Consider the following 14,383-nt stretch of genomic DNA (forward strand, 5'->3'; position numbering starts at 1 on the left):
TGTTTAGTTTCCACATTTTTGTGGGTTTTTCCCCCTCTTTTTTGCAGTTGAATTCTAGTTTCAAGGCTTTATGATCAGAAAATATACTTGGTACAATTTCAATTTTTCTGAATTTGTTATTATTTTTATGGCCCAAAATATGGTCAATTCTTGGGAATGTTCCATGTACACTAGAGAAAAATGTATACTCTGTCGCTTTGGGATGAAGTGTCCTGTAGATGTCTATCATATCCAGGTTCTCTAGTGTTTTGTTTAAGGCCACTATATCTTTATTGATTTTCTGTTTGGATGACCGATCTAGAGCCGTCAGCGGTGTATTGAGGTCTCCAAGTATGATTGTATTTTTGTTAGTTTTTGTTTTAAGGTCAATAAGTAGCTGTCTTATATATTTTGGTGCTCCTTGGTTTGGTGCATATATATTAAGGATTGTTATGTCTTCTTGATTCAGCATCCCCTTAATCATTATGAAATGACCATTTTTGTCTCTGAGTACTTTTTCTGTCTTGTAGTCAGCATTATCAGATATGAGTATTGCTACGCCTGCTTTTTTTTGGATGTTATTTGCTTGGAGTATTGTTTTCCAGCCTTTCACTTTGAATTTGTTTTTATCCTTGTTGCTTAGATGTGTTTCTTGTAGGCAGCATACAGTTGGATTTTCTTTTTTTTTTTTTTTTTTTTTCTTTTTGTATTTTTCTGAAGCTGGAAACAGGGAGAGACAGTTAGACAGACTCCGCATGCACCCGACCGGGATCCACCCGGCACGCCCACCAGGGGCGACGCTCTGCCCACCAGGGGGCGATGCTCTGCCCCTCCGGGGCGTCGCTCTGCCACAACCAGAGCCACTCTAGTGCCTGGGGCAGAGGCCAAGGAGCCATCCCCAGCGCCTGGGCCATCTTTGCTCCAATGGAGCCTTGGCTGCGGGAGGGGAAGAGAGAGACAGAGAGGAAGGAGGGGTGTGGGGGGTGGAGAAGCAAATGGGCGCTTCTCCTATGTGCCCTGGCCGGGAATCGAACCCAGGTCCCCCGCATGCCAGGCTGACGCTCTACCGCTGAGCCAACCGGCCAGGGCCGGATTTTCTTTTTTAATCCATTCTGCTACTCTGTGTCTTTTTATTGGTGAGTTTAATCCATTTACGTTTAGTATAATTATTGACACTTGTGGATTTCCTATTGCCATTTTAGAAATTGCTTTCTGTTCGTTTTGTATCTTGTTTGATTCTTCTCTTTTGTTTTTCTGTCATTTGTTTTTGTTTGTTTGTATTCCATACTTCTTTCCTCAGTTGCTACCTTTTTTAAGTCATGTGCTTTTGTGGTGGTTTTTTCAAGGGTGGTTACCATTAAGTAATGAAAAGGGTACCTACCATATTCATTGTAGTACCCTATCTTATGAGTATTTCTGCACTTCATCGTCCTTTGCTACTGTTAACCTCCATCCTCTCCCCCCTTTTTTTCCTTTGTTGTCACAGTTTAAGTTTGGTTTTATTGTGTTCTTGGTGGAGCTGTTACTTGTGGTGTTGTTTTCTTTTGTTCTTTGAATCTGGTTGGAAAACCCCCTTTAGTATTTCCTGGAGTGGGGGCTTTCTGCTGATAAATTCTCTCATCTTTTCTGTATTTGTGAATGTTTTTATATCTCCTTCGTACTTGAAGGATAGCTTTGATGGGTATAGTATTCTTGGCTGAAAGTTCCTCTCTTTCAGGGCTTTAAATATTGGGGTCCACTCTCTTCTAGCTTGTAGAGTTTCTGCTGAGAAATCTGATGATAATCTAATAGGCCTTCCTTTATATGTTGTACTCTTCTTTTCCTGGCTGCCTTGAGAATTTTTTGGTTTGTGCCATTTTCATTATGATGTGCCTTGGAGTAGTTTTGTTGTGGTTAAGAAAACTGTGTTCTGTTTGCATCTTGAATTTGAGGCTTTAGTTCTTTCCACAGGCTTGGGAAGTTCTCGTCTATTATTTGTTTGAGTAAATTCTCCATTCCATTTTCTTTCTCTTCTCCCTCTGATATACCTATTATTCTTATGTTATTCTTTTTGATGGAGTCAGACAACTCCTGTAGGGCTTTCTCATTTTTTAAAATTTTTGAGTCTCTCTCTTCTTCTCTCTGTTGTGCCCCAAGTTGCTTGTCTTTTATGTCACTAATCCTATCTTCTATCTGGCCTGTTCTATTAGCTAAGCTTGTTACTTCGTTTTTAGTTTCATGAATTGAGTTTTTTATTTCTGTTTGATTTGTTTTTATAATTTCAATTTCCTTGCTAATATATTGTTTGTGTTCGTTGAGTTGTTTTCTGAGCTCCCTAAATTGCCTTTCTGTGTTTTCTTGTATATTTCTGAGTATTTTTAGGATTTATATTTTAAATTCTCTGTCATTTAGCTCCAAGGTTTCCAATGTATTAAATTTTTTCTCCATAGATTTTTCCACATCTATCTGTGTTACTTCTCTTTCTTTTGTATCCATGATATTTGATTTCCTTTTTATTAGTGGCATCTGAGGGTGGACTTGTTGATAGCACTTCGCCTTCAGGGTGTGAAACTCTTGGATGATCCAAGAATAGGTTTTTCTGTCTCAGGTTGTTGAACTTTTTGAAATTTTGGGGAGATTTTTCGGTCCGTGTCCTCACGGTGCCATTTCTATGACGTCCTCATTCTATTTTTTAATAGTTTTTCTTTTTCCACTCTGTTTTTTACTTTTACAAATGGTACTACCATGTATTTTGTTAAATATGGCTCCTAGTGCATATAGATAACAGTGTAAGGCAGAATTTCCCAAGCACTGAGCCCTAAATGGATTACAGGTATATGGAGATATAGCTCTCCTTACCTTTCAGGATGGCCAGGTATGGCCAAGAACAGCCATAAGGTATGAGTGAAGAGCTTTTCAGACAGAAGAAACAGTAAATACAAAGGCTTGAAAAAGAGAGCAAAGTTGGCTGGTTTGAGTAGCAACAACGAAGTGAGAGAGAGGAAAATGGATAGGAGCAAACAGGAGAAAGGGTATAGTATAGACCTTGTAGGACCTAGTGTTTAAGGACTTGAGCTCAGGTCTCAGATCAGATGTCACCACTTCTGAAAAGTCTCCTAGCTGTCTGCAAAGGTAGTGCTCACTTCTCTGTTCTTAAAGAACTTTGTAGTTTTCACAAAGAAAGTACTAAAGATACATTTAAGCTATCTGTTCTATCCTCTATACCAGGGGTAGTCAACCTTTTTATACCTGCCGCCCACTTTTGTATTTCTGTTAGTCGTAAAATTTTCTAACCGCCCACCGGTTCCACAGTAATGGTGATTTATAAAGTAGGGAAGTAACTTTTCTTTATAAAATTTATAAAACAGAGTTACAGCAAGTTAAAGCATATAATAATAATTACTTACCAAGTACTTTATGTTAGATTTTCACTAAGTTTGGCAGAATAAATCTTTATAAAACAACTTACTATAGTTAAATCTTTCTTTTTATTTATACTTTGGTTGCTCCGCTACCACCCACCATGAAAGCTGGAATGCCCACTAGTGGGCGGTAGGGACCAGGTTGACTACCACTGCTCTATACTATTGGTTTTGAAAGATCCCATGGGGTCCTGATACCTTTTCAGGGAGTCTGCAAGGTCAGAAGTAGTTTCACTGTAGTACTAAGACATTTGCCTTTTTCACTTTCATTTTCTCGTAATTGTACAATCAAGTTTTCCAGACGCTATGTGATATGTGATTGAATTGCAATAGATTGAATGCAGCAGCAGATACGAGAATTCAGGTGCTTTTGGGAAAATATAGTTATGTTTAATAAAAATTGGTTATTTTTGTTACATGTGCATTTACTTTTAGGTGGATTACATATATTTAAATCATTTTAATTTAAAAAAATATTTTTAAATTGTTCAGTTTTAATTTTTTGTACATTAAATATTAATAGACATAGTTCACGTAAGCTAAAGTTCTTTGGGTCCTGCGATATGTGCTTTATAATAAACATATCTTATATCTTTCTCCCCATTTTTAATAGAGTTCCTAAAACCCTTGTAATTTCCTAAGTGAAGAGACAGGTAGAAGGTGTATTTTGTTACGTTAATGAGCCAACTTTTGGAAAGCCCTTAAATTACCTAAGAAGGGGGGGTTACTGCCAGGGGAACCAACCATGATTCAAGATTTGGAATTTTTAGTCCCATCTCCTGACCTCGGGTAGGGATGGGGATTGGAGTTTAAATGAGTCACCTGCGGCCAATGATTTAATAAATCATGCCTGTGTAATGAAGCTGCCATAAAAACCCCAAAGGGCAGGATTCAGAGAGCTTTCAGGTTGCCGAACCAGAAAGCATTCACATACAGCAAAGCCAGGCCCCAATTCCTCAGGGACAGAAGCTGCTGCTTTCAGGACTTCACACTATATATCTCTTCATCTGGCTGGTTTGTATTCTCTAATAGCCTTTGTAATAAACTAATAATCTATTAAATGCACTGGTTTTCTGAGTTCTGTGAGCAGCTCTAGCAAGTTAATCAAACCAGAAGAAGGAGTCCTTGGAACCAACAACTTGAGTTTTCATTTGGCAGGAACAGTCTTGTGGGTTTTAGCCCTTAATCCAGTGGTTCTCAGAGTGTGCGCCAGGGCGCACTGGTGTGTCCTAGAAGATTTCCAGGCGCTCTACGGTATTCCTGAGAAATATGTGCCTGTTGGGAACCAAAAAACCAATAGGGTTTTTGGAGTTTAGATTTTCAGGGGACAGCGGTGTGGGGAATTGGCTATAAGCTGACAGTCTGCCCAACTCCCCACCTCACTTGCCTGATTAGGTTGCAAAAGGCTGTTAAGCTGTGGTGCTGGATTGTTTACACTGCCCCCCATGTTCCCCAGAGAGACTAGAGGCAAGTTTCTTCTATCCTTTGTTTGGTGTAAAGTTAAGATGATATGTATGGTGGGGTTTTGGATTGATGATTAAACATAAGGAATTGTCTGTTGAAGCCATTTGGATTTCTATAAAAGAATATGTGGCAATATCTAAAACAGCTTTGAACATTTTACTACAATTTTCAACATCTTATTTATGTGAATTAGGATTTTCTACCCTCAACACAATTAAGAGTAAAAAGAGAGGAATTCTTCAATGTATTGACGAGTAAATGAGAGTTTGCCTTTCAAATATATGCCCAAACATTGAAGAAATCGCTAGGACACATAAGGCTTATGTTTCTCATAAACACAAGAATGAAAAAACTTAACACATTAGTGCCGGGACCTGCCAAATTTACTAAATCTTACTAAGACTGTATCTGTATATATAAAAAGATAACTTTTTTGTCTATTTTTATTTTTTAACTCCTCTTTTTTATGAATTCTAAAAAGCATAGCTCAAAATATGTAACATAAAAATGTTTTTTAATGTCAGAATAAATTTAATTTTATCTTATTTATTTTATTTAATTACCATAAAAGCACACTTGGACTTTATATATATATATATATATATTTTTTTTTTTTGCATTTTTTCTGAAGCTGGAAACAGGGAGAGACAGTCAGACAGACTCCCGCATGCGCCCGACCGGGATCCACCCGGCACGCCCACCATGGGGCGACGCTCTGCCCACCAGGGGGCGATGCTCTGCCCATCCTGGGCGTCGCCATGTTGCGACCAGAGCCACTCTAGCGCCTGGGGCAGAGGCCACAGAGCCATCCCCAGCGCCCGGGCCATCTTTGCTCCAATGGAGCCTTGGCTGCGGGAGGGGAAGAGAGAGACAGAGAGGAAAGCGCGGCGGAGGGGTGGAGAAGCAAATGGGCGCTTCTCCTGTGTGCCCTGGCCGGAATCGAACCCGGGTCCTCCGCACGCTATATATTTTTTTAATATTTGACTTAATTATTATAACATTTCTCAGAAATTTGTATTAGTGCGCCTACAATTATTTGCAGGATTTTGAATGCTCCCTAACTTCATTTCTTTTTTTTTTTTTTTAATTTATTTATTTATTCATTTTAGAGAGGAGAGGGAGAGACAGGGAGAGAGAGAGAGGAGAAACAGAGAGAGAGAAGGGGGGGAGGAGCAGGAAGCATCAACTCCCGTATGTGCCTTGACCAGGCAAGCCCAGGGTTTCGAACCGGCGACCTCAGCACTTCCAGGTCGACGCTTTATCCCACTGCACCACCACAGGTCAGGCTGCTCCCTAACTTCAAAAAGTTTGAGAACCACTGCCTTAACCTGTGGAATTTGAATCTAAAAAGTATTAAGTTATTTTGAGACCCAAGAGTTTGAAAACCACAACCTTATTATGTAAAAGAATCCATTATCTTCATTCATTCATTCATTTATTTTTTTAAATGTTTATTTTAATGATTTTGGAGAGAGAGGAAGGGAGAGAGACAGGAACATCCATCTGTTCCTGCATATGCCTTGACTGGGGATTGAACCGGCAACCTCTGTGCTTTGGGATGATGCTTTAACAAACCGAGCCATCTGGTCAGAACACCTTTAAAAAGACATTTTACCCAGGCTGTCCCCTTTAAAATTCTAGTTCTTTAAGTATAGGGCAGGATCCCAGAATTTGTATGTGCTACAAACATTAGTGTAATTCCTCTAACCACACCTTGAGAAGCATTGTACAATGCTGAGCTTCTGGAATCACAGGACTGTTTTGTACATGTCTGTACCTTTAGTCTACTGTTAATTAATATGTGCTCAATAGCATTTGTTGAATGACTGGATGGGTGTAGATCCAGGTGAAGTCAAGATGTTTTCTTATTTAAAATGGAGAATTTAAATTGGAATGACTAGCAATGACTTTGTTATGTGAAAGGAGAAAGAGACTTTTGAATTGTTTTTATTTAATTCTCATGATAAAGTCAGTCTAATATTTATATGATTATTTATATGATATGCCCAAATATTTATATGATATATTTCACATATATTTTTCCATAATGGAGACCCCCCAATATGTGTTAAAACTATTTTAAAAGATATTTTTATGGAAAAGTTTCCCCAAATATGTACTTGATTCATCAAATAACACGGAGCTTTTCTGTAATGACTTTTTCTCCACAGTTGGGATGAATATTATTTCTACAGACTTTTAAAAATTGCTGAACACGGAGTTAAAAATAAAGGTGGAGGATGTAAGATGTGTTATAAGGAATGGATCCAAATTGTTTACCCAAACAATATTTTCTTCCTTTGGATCTTAGTTGCACATAATTAAATTAATCTTAATTCTTGGTTTGTGCCACATACTTATTATTGGTTCATGTATGGCCCTTTTTAATTTGTTTTTTGCCTCTAGTTATTTACTTTCAAATAATATATTAGTAATATGAACACATCAAGAACTAAAATACTGATAACTATCTATAGTAATTTTGTGCTCCTGCCCTCACTTGAGATAACTACTGTTTTTTTTTCCTTTGTTTTCTTATTTTCCATAATTTTATTATTTGTATATTACTAAGAAGTATATCATTTAGTTATTTTTTAACAATGGATATCCTCTGGGACTTAATGTTTTTCAGTCATTGTTACATTGGTAAGATTTATCCATATTTTTACATTTAGATGCAGTACTTCCATTTTGACTTGTATAATATTCCATTGTGTGATAATACCACAGTTTGTCCATTCTTCTATTGATGGGCATTTCTTATAGATTGTTCCAGTTATTAACTGTTTCTATGTACATGCTTGTTCATGTCTTTGGTAATGACATAGGAGATTTTTTTCTTGGGTATTTATTCAGGAATGGAATTTTGGAGCCATAACGTATGTGAATGTTCTACTTTGTAAGATGATGTTATATTGCTTTCCAAAGGGATTGTTCCATTTTTATTTTCCACAGTATTGTATGAGTTCCTTTCACTTATCCACAATCTTTCCAAAGGTTGGTAAACATCTTAATTTTATTCTAATAATAATACTGTTTTTGTTGGCTCTTTATTTTGTAAAAAAATTAAATTATTTTGATTATCTTTTAAAACAAGCATTCCCCACAGATGAAGAGAAGAAAGAAGATAAAAGGCTCCTGTCCCACAACCACATAATCAAATCCTTGTGTACAATAATGTTTATGCCTTGGGCAACCCATGGCTTTTATGTGGAGGGGAGGCAAGTCTTTTGAAAAGGGCAACCCCATCCATTTCCAGGACGGTACTTTCGGTGTAGGATACCTGATGGGTGAGGGGTAGGCCTGCAAATAGAAGTCTGGATAGTGGGTCCTGAAAACCCTTTTTGTGCTGGGTAGTCAGGAACTGACATCAAAGAAGGCCAACAATACTTTTCAAAGTTTCTTTCAGGTGTTATTATGTTTGTTTGTTTTTTTACAGTTCTGTTGAGATAGAATTGACATGTAACATTGTATTAGTTCAACATGATGATTTGAAATAGATATATTTTGCAAAATGATTATTACAGTAAGTTAACATTCACATAGTTATATTGCTTTCTTGTGATGAGAACTTTTACAGTTTACTTTTTTAGCTACTTTCAGATATACAATATAGTATTGTTAATGATAGTCACCAGATTGTACATTATATCCCCAGAACTTATTTATCAGGAAGTTTTTACCATTTAACCACCTTCACCCATATCCTACACCCCTTCCCTCACTAATGTTTTTTTTTTTCTTTCTTTTTTTTTGAGAGAGAGACAGAGAGACAGGCACGAGAGAGATGAGGAACATCAGTCTGTAGTAGCAGCACTTTAGTTGTTCATTGATTGCTTCTGATACATGCCTTGACTAGGGAGCTGCAGCTGAACCAGCTATCTCTTTCTTAAGCCAGTGACCTTTGGGCTCAAACCAGCGACCATGGGATCATGTTAATGATCCTACACTCAAGCTGGATGAGCCTTCGCTTAAGCCATTGGGGTTTTCAACCTGGGACCTCAGAGTCTTAGGTCTATACTCTATCCATGGTGCTACCAGCAGTCAGGCAAGTTTGGTTATTTTATAGATTTACTTTCTTTCTGTCTCTATCTCTCTCGGTCTCTCTGTCTGTGTCTCTGTGTGTGTGTGTAAGTTCTGCTGTTGCTTTAGGCTCAGCTTTGGCCCCTTTATTTCCCTTCATTTCATTGTCCTGTTAAGGTCTGATCCTCTGTATCACAGCTAGAGAAGAATGCTGTCTTTCTTAATTATTTCCTCTCACTTTTTTTTTCTTTTTTCCAAGTGAGAGGAGGAGAGATAGACTCCCACATGTGCCCCAATTGGGACCCACCTGGCAACCCCATCTAGGGATGATGCTCTGCCTATCTAGGGCCAGGCTCACAACCAAGCTATTTTTAGCACCTGGGTTGGAGGCTCCACAGAGCTATACTCAGCGCCCCAGGCCAACACGCTCAAACCAATCAAGCCATGGCTGTGGGAGGAGAAGAGATGGGGGGAGGGGGGGAGAAGCAGATGGTTGCTTCTCCTGTGTGCCCTGACTAGGAATCGAACCTGGGACTTCGACACACAGGGCCGACGCTCTACCACTGAACCAACCAGCCAGGGCCTCCTCACTTTCCAACTCTTTTTGTCCAGCTCAGTCCTGTTCTTTAATTAGAGTGTACTGGAGAGAAGAGGAAAGGACAGAGAAACCTCTTTTGCTTTGAAATCCCAATTCTTTGTTCTCACAGACTCTGTTCCAGTCTTTCATCTTCACTCCTAGGTGGTAGAAGAGTCACCACTTTAGTGGCAAGGACTGCAGTAAATTAAGAGGCATTTTTGATATCCAGGTTGTAATTTTGATTTTTTTCCTTACCAGAAACATAATTATTCATGGTATTATATAATTATGTATACTATGTAGTATTCTATGGGAAATGTTTCACACACATTGAAGTACTTAAATAGAGTTAAATAGGCTTTTTTGGGACAACTTATGAAGCTTAACATCAGATATAGCATTTTTTCCTATGGAAAACATGCGTACTGAAATCTCTAAAAACTTGATCATAGTAAACATTTTTGCAGTATAACTCAGTCCCTAATTGAAGAATGCTGGAATTATATTGTGTGATGATTTGGTTTCATGTTTACTTAAAATTTTTTTCTGTCTCTTGCTTTTATATAATATTGTCAGCTATTAATGTGTCTCTTATTCTTCAGGCTTCTAATACTTCCATTTAACATCTGTCACTATTCTTTTTTGCTACTGCTAACCAAAAATTCAAACTGTTTTCATTTACTTCTGGATAGTGATATGAAAATTTAGATCGTCAGAAGTTTGCTCTGTGATTATTGATTTACTTGGACTAATTTCTCTCTCTAGCCACCATAATATTGTACATTAATCTCCTATAGAATATAAGCTCCATGAAGACAGGGACCCATTCCCCAGAGGCTTGATACCAAAAGGGACTCTTGGTAAATATTATAAAATGAATGAATTTCATTTTAAGATTTTTGAGAACAGAAACAATGTCTTAGTCTTCATCCCCCTTTAATGTATTTTTAAATACTTTATACTAGTCTTCTGAACAATTTTCAGTGTCGATATGGCACAAAATTCCAAAGGTACAAAGAGATATATAGTGAAACATAAGTCTGCTGCCCCTATCCACAAGCCAACCTATTTTCCTCCTTTGGAGCCAACATCATTACCCATTTTTGTGTATATGTACATCCTTCTAGAGATATTCTGTACATGCACAAGTATTTATTTTTATATCTTTAAATACAAAAACAAATGATAATATACTCTCTAGACACTGTTTTGCACACTGCAGTTTTTGCACTTCTGTATTAGAATATGTAGGGCAGCTTCAGTTCCTCTTAATGACTGCAAAGTATGTTTCTGTATGGACATAACACTTTTTGTTTTTAAACTAGTCTTTTATTGATGGGCCACAGTTTTCTAGTATCTTACTGTTTTGGAAAATATAGTAATGAATTTTCTTTTTTTTTTAATAATTTTTATTTATTCATTTTAGAGAGGGGGGAGAGAGAGAGAGAGAGAGAAAGAAGGAGGAGGAGAGGAGCAGGAAGCATCAACTCCCATATGTGCCTTGACCAGGCAAGCCAGGGTTTTGAACCGGCAACCTCAGTGTTTCCAGGTTGACGCTTTATCCACTGCGCCACCACAGGTCAGGCAGTAATGAATTTTCTTGTATGTATGTAGTTTTAAAAATGTTCTAGTGTATCTGTGGAATAAATTCCTATAGGTGGAATTGCTGGTTTAGGGGAAGAGAAACTTTTTCTCTACTATACAGGGTCGGGTATAGTAGGTTTACAGTTGTAATAAAATAAATAATACAGTAATAATAAATAATAATATAAGAATAAACTTACATGCTCACAACTGTAAACTCCTATTGCCCTACCCTGTACTAAATACTTTGGCTGGGACCCTGTAAATTAGACTGACAAAAGATGGATTAATAAGAGAAAACAAAAACTTTATTTACATGCAAACATGGGAATAGTAAGTGTAAGGTATCTTCCCCACTGAGGAAGAAAGAAGGGCGTAGCAACGAAGTGTGGAACAGCAAAAGCTTTATTTAGTAGAGCGCTTCCGGAATGTGGTTCTCTGGTCCGCAAAATGGGGGCCAGAGAAGTCGCACAGATTCTCTCGGGTGGGGGTAATTTATAGGGTCGTTAGGGTGGTCAAGTTGATATGACGTGACTAAATTTCATTGGCTGACAGACAGTCGTTCTTTTTCAAAGGACTCCTGGGAAGTTTCTTTTGGCATGCAAAGGTGTGGGCTGTTCCAGCCAAAGTTCTTGGGCCTGGTAACTCGACCTTCCCCCATTGCCAACCAACCTTACAGTAAGGAGTAACTCAAAAGGGGATTTGGCCTTACATAGTTAGCATCTTAACAAAAGAACAGTAAATTTGTGGAGAAATGACAAGCTAAAGGAAAAGGACTTTGGGTTTCTGACAAATTGTAAGAAGGTGAATGTACTGCTCACTAAAATTTCAAAATGAATATAAAGCAATAAAGAAGCATTTGATTATTTTGTTGTTAAACAAGAACATCAGAAAAACAAAAACAACAGGTCAAAAGAAAGTTCAATTATGCAAATGAGATGCAAAACCAACTTTTATTTCATTGGTGAAAATGCACTAGACAGAAGGCTGAAAGTACTGGAGTATCTGCACATTTCCTTATCCCTTAATTTTTGTGAGCAGTGTAGTTATGGAAGAACTAATGGAAGATAAAGGCTAATCAGTAAAGTTTGTTATATAGATTCCTCTGGTGCCATTCCTAGGCTAACAGTCTAGAGTTATCTTTGGTGATTAACTTCTGTGTTCTGGTAGAGAGGGGAGGGGAGACACTTTTACAAATTTATGTTCTGCTTTTAGGTAAATAGGGGGAGGGCAGGTAACTTTTCTTGTATCTGCTTTTCTCAATTGCCTTCAGCTCAAAATTATCCTTATGCCAAGGTGGCATATTTTGGGGTGGCATATTCTCTTCTTCACTGGCTCAAGTGGCACTTATGTTTTATTTTATTTATTTATTTATTGTATTTTTCTGAAGCTGGAAACAGGGAGAGACAGTCAGACAGACTCCCGCATGCGGCCGACCGGGATCCACCCGGAACGCCCACCAGGGGCGACGCTCTGCCCACCAGGGGGCGATGCTCTGCCCATCCTGGGCGTCACCATGTTGTGACCAGAGCCACTCTAGCGCCTGGGGCAGAGGCCAAGAAGCCATCCCCAGCGCCCGGGCCATCTTTGCTCCAATGGAGCCTTGGCTGCGGGAGGGGAAGAGAGAGACAGAGAGGAAGAAGGGGTGGGGGTGGAGAAGCAAATGGGCGCTTCTCCTATGTGCCCTGGCCGGGAATCGAACCCGGGTCCCCCGCATGCCAGGCCGATGGTAGCTGAGCCAACCTGCCAGGGCCATGTCTTTTAAATTTTAAGAGATGTTGGCAAGTTGCCCTTTACAATTTTTAAATTTATAATTCCACTAGTGATTTTATACAATTTTATTTTAACATGCAGTTTAATACCCTTTTGATCTGGAAAGAATTAAACCATGTAAGTCGAAATGCCCAATTATGTTTAGTTTTTAAAATTATTTTTTAAAAGATTTTATTTATTCATTTTTAGAGAGGGGAGAGAGAGAGAAAGAGAGAGAGAGAGAGAAGGGGGGAGTAGCAGGAAGCATCAACTCCCATATGTGCCTTGACCAGACAAGCCCCAGGTCTTGAACCCGTGACCTCAGTGTTACAGATTGACACTACCACCATAGGCCAGGCCTCGTATGTTTAGTTTTTTAAGGAAAGTTCTTTCCACACTGTTAACAAATGACAAGAAATGATGAGGCATACAGGTGTGCTAAATAATTTAAATCAATTTCCCTTATGAACATAGTCCTAAAAGGAGACAATCTTGTTCTTTTTGAAACACTAAATTGTAGAGCTGACGAAGTACCCCTTCAAGAATCTTTCTCTCTGTCCCTCTGTCTTTCCCTGTTCTCCTACTTTCTAACCACCCACCTACTACACAAGAGAGGTAGTTAATTTGATCAGGATTACCTAGCCAATTACTAATAGAGCCAGAATCGGCAAACTTTCTAAAATTACTACATTACACTATGTCATTTCACAAGTGTGAATTCTTCAGAATGTCTTTTTGCTCTACTCTGTTATAAATATTTTAAGTTGGATTTTATTTAAAGTTTGGTCTCTTGACGTATGAAATATCCATACCTGTGGAGAATTTTTAAGAGTTTATTTGAGTCCCAGGCAGATAGCTTGGTTGGTTAGAGCATCGTCCCAATATATCAAGGTTTTTTAAAAAAGTTTATTTGAGCCAAACTGACAACACTCTGGGAAGCAAGATCTCAAATGCTCTGGAAAACGATAGTTTTGCAGTTTCTTTTATACTTTTTGGAATTAAGGAGGGAATATAAAGAAGATTATATGAAGGTGGGAGGTAACAAGGTACAGGATAGTTGGAGGGTGGTTATGCCTCCAAGGAGTCTGAAATAGTTTCAGAAAATAGTTTAACCTATGTAATGCCAGTATCCAGGGCTGCCACTATCAAAGCAGCCCGGTCCATGCAGGTTTGCATTGGATTCGGACAGTCGGTAAAGAAACAATGGAGCCAAAAACTGATAGGCCATTTTCTTTAATTCTAGCTTGCACCCGGCGGGCAAGTAAAATCACACACTGGGCTCCAAAACCCACTCACATTCAGTGCTCACAAAGCCACTGACTTATCCGAGTTTCCTAGAATCAAATGTTTCTAGCTCACCAGCCTTATTCTCCTCAGTTCCCCATCTCCTTCCTTATCCCAGATACAAACTCTGCACAAACTGGCATCTCACTCAGCACTCCGCCATCTTGGCTGCTTCTCCTGGCCACATGGCCTCTTTCTGCTCTCTGCTCTGCTCCCTCTGCTCTCTCATGCTAATCATCCCAGGAACCAAGAGAGCAAGCTCCCGCTCCGTCCCCATTTTATAGTGTAGAAATCCAAACTCTTAATCCAATATACAAAA

At 38.6% G+C, this 14,383-nt stretch overlaps 1 protein-coding gene and 1 non-coding gene across 2 annotated transcripts in view; one reads left to right on the forward strand and one right to left on the reverse strand.

The window, feature by feature from the left end:
* The window catches only part of TBCA (tubulin folding cofactor A), a 108,075-nt gene that overhangs the window by 18,155 nt on the left and 75,537 nt on the right, over positions 1–14,383 (forward strand). The gene's annotated exons all lie outside the window — the stretch shown is intronic.
* TRNAT-UGU (transfer RNA threonine (anticodon UGU)) lies at positions 9,375–9,450 on the reverse strand. The gene has a single exon. It is a non-coding gene; the product is annotated as a tRNA-Thr (tRNA).

The sequence above is a fragment of the Saccopteryx leptura genome, chromosome 4 (assembly GCF_036850995.1).
Source record: "Saccopteryx leptura isolate mSacLep1 chromosome 4, mSacLep1_pri_phased_curated, whole genome shotgun sequence".
NCBI classification, from domain to species: Eukaryota; Metazoa; Chordata; class Mammalia; order Chiroptera; family Emballonuridae; genus Saccopteryx; species Saccopteryx leptura.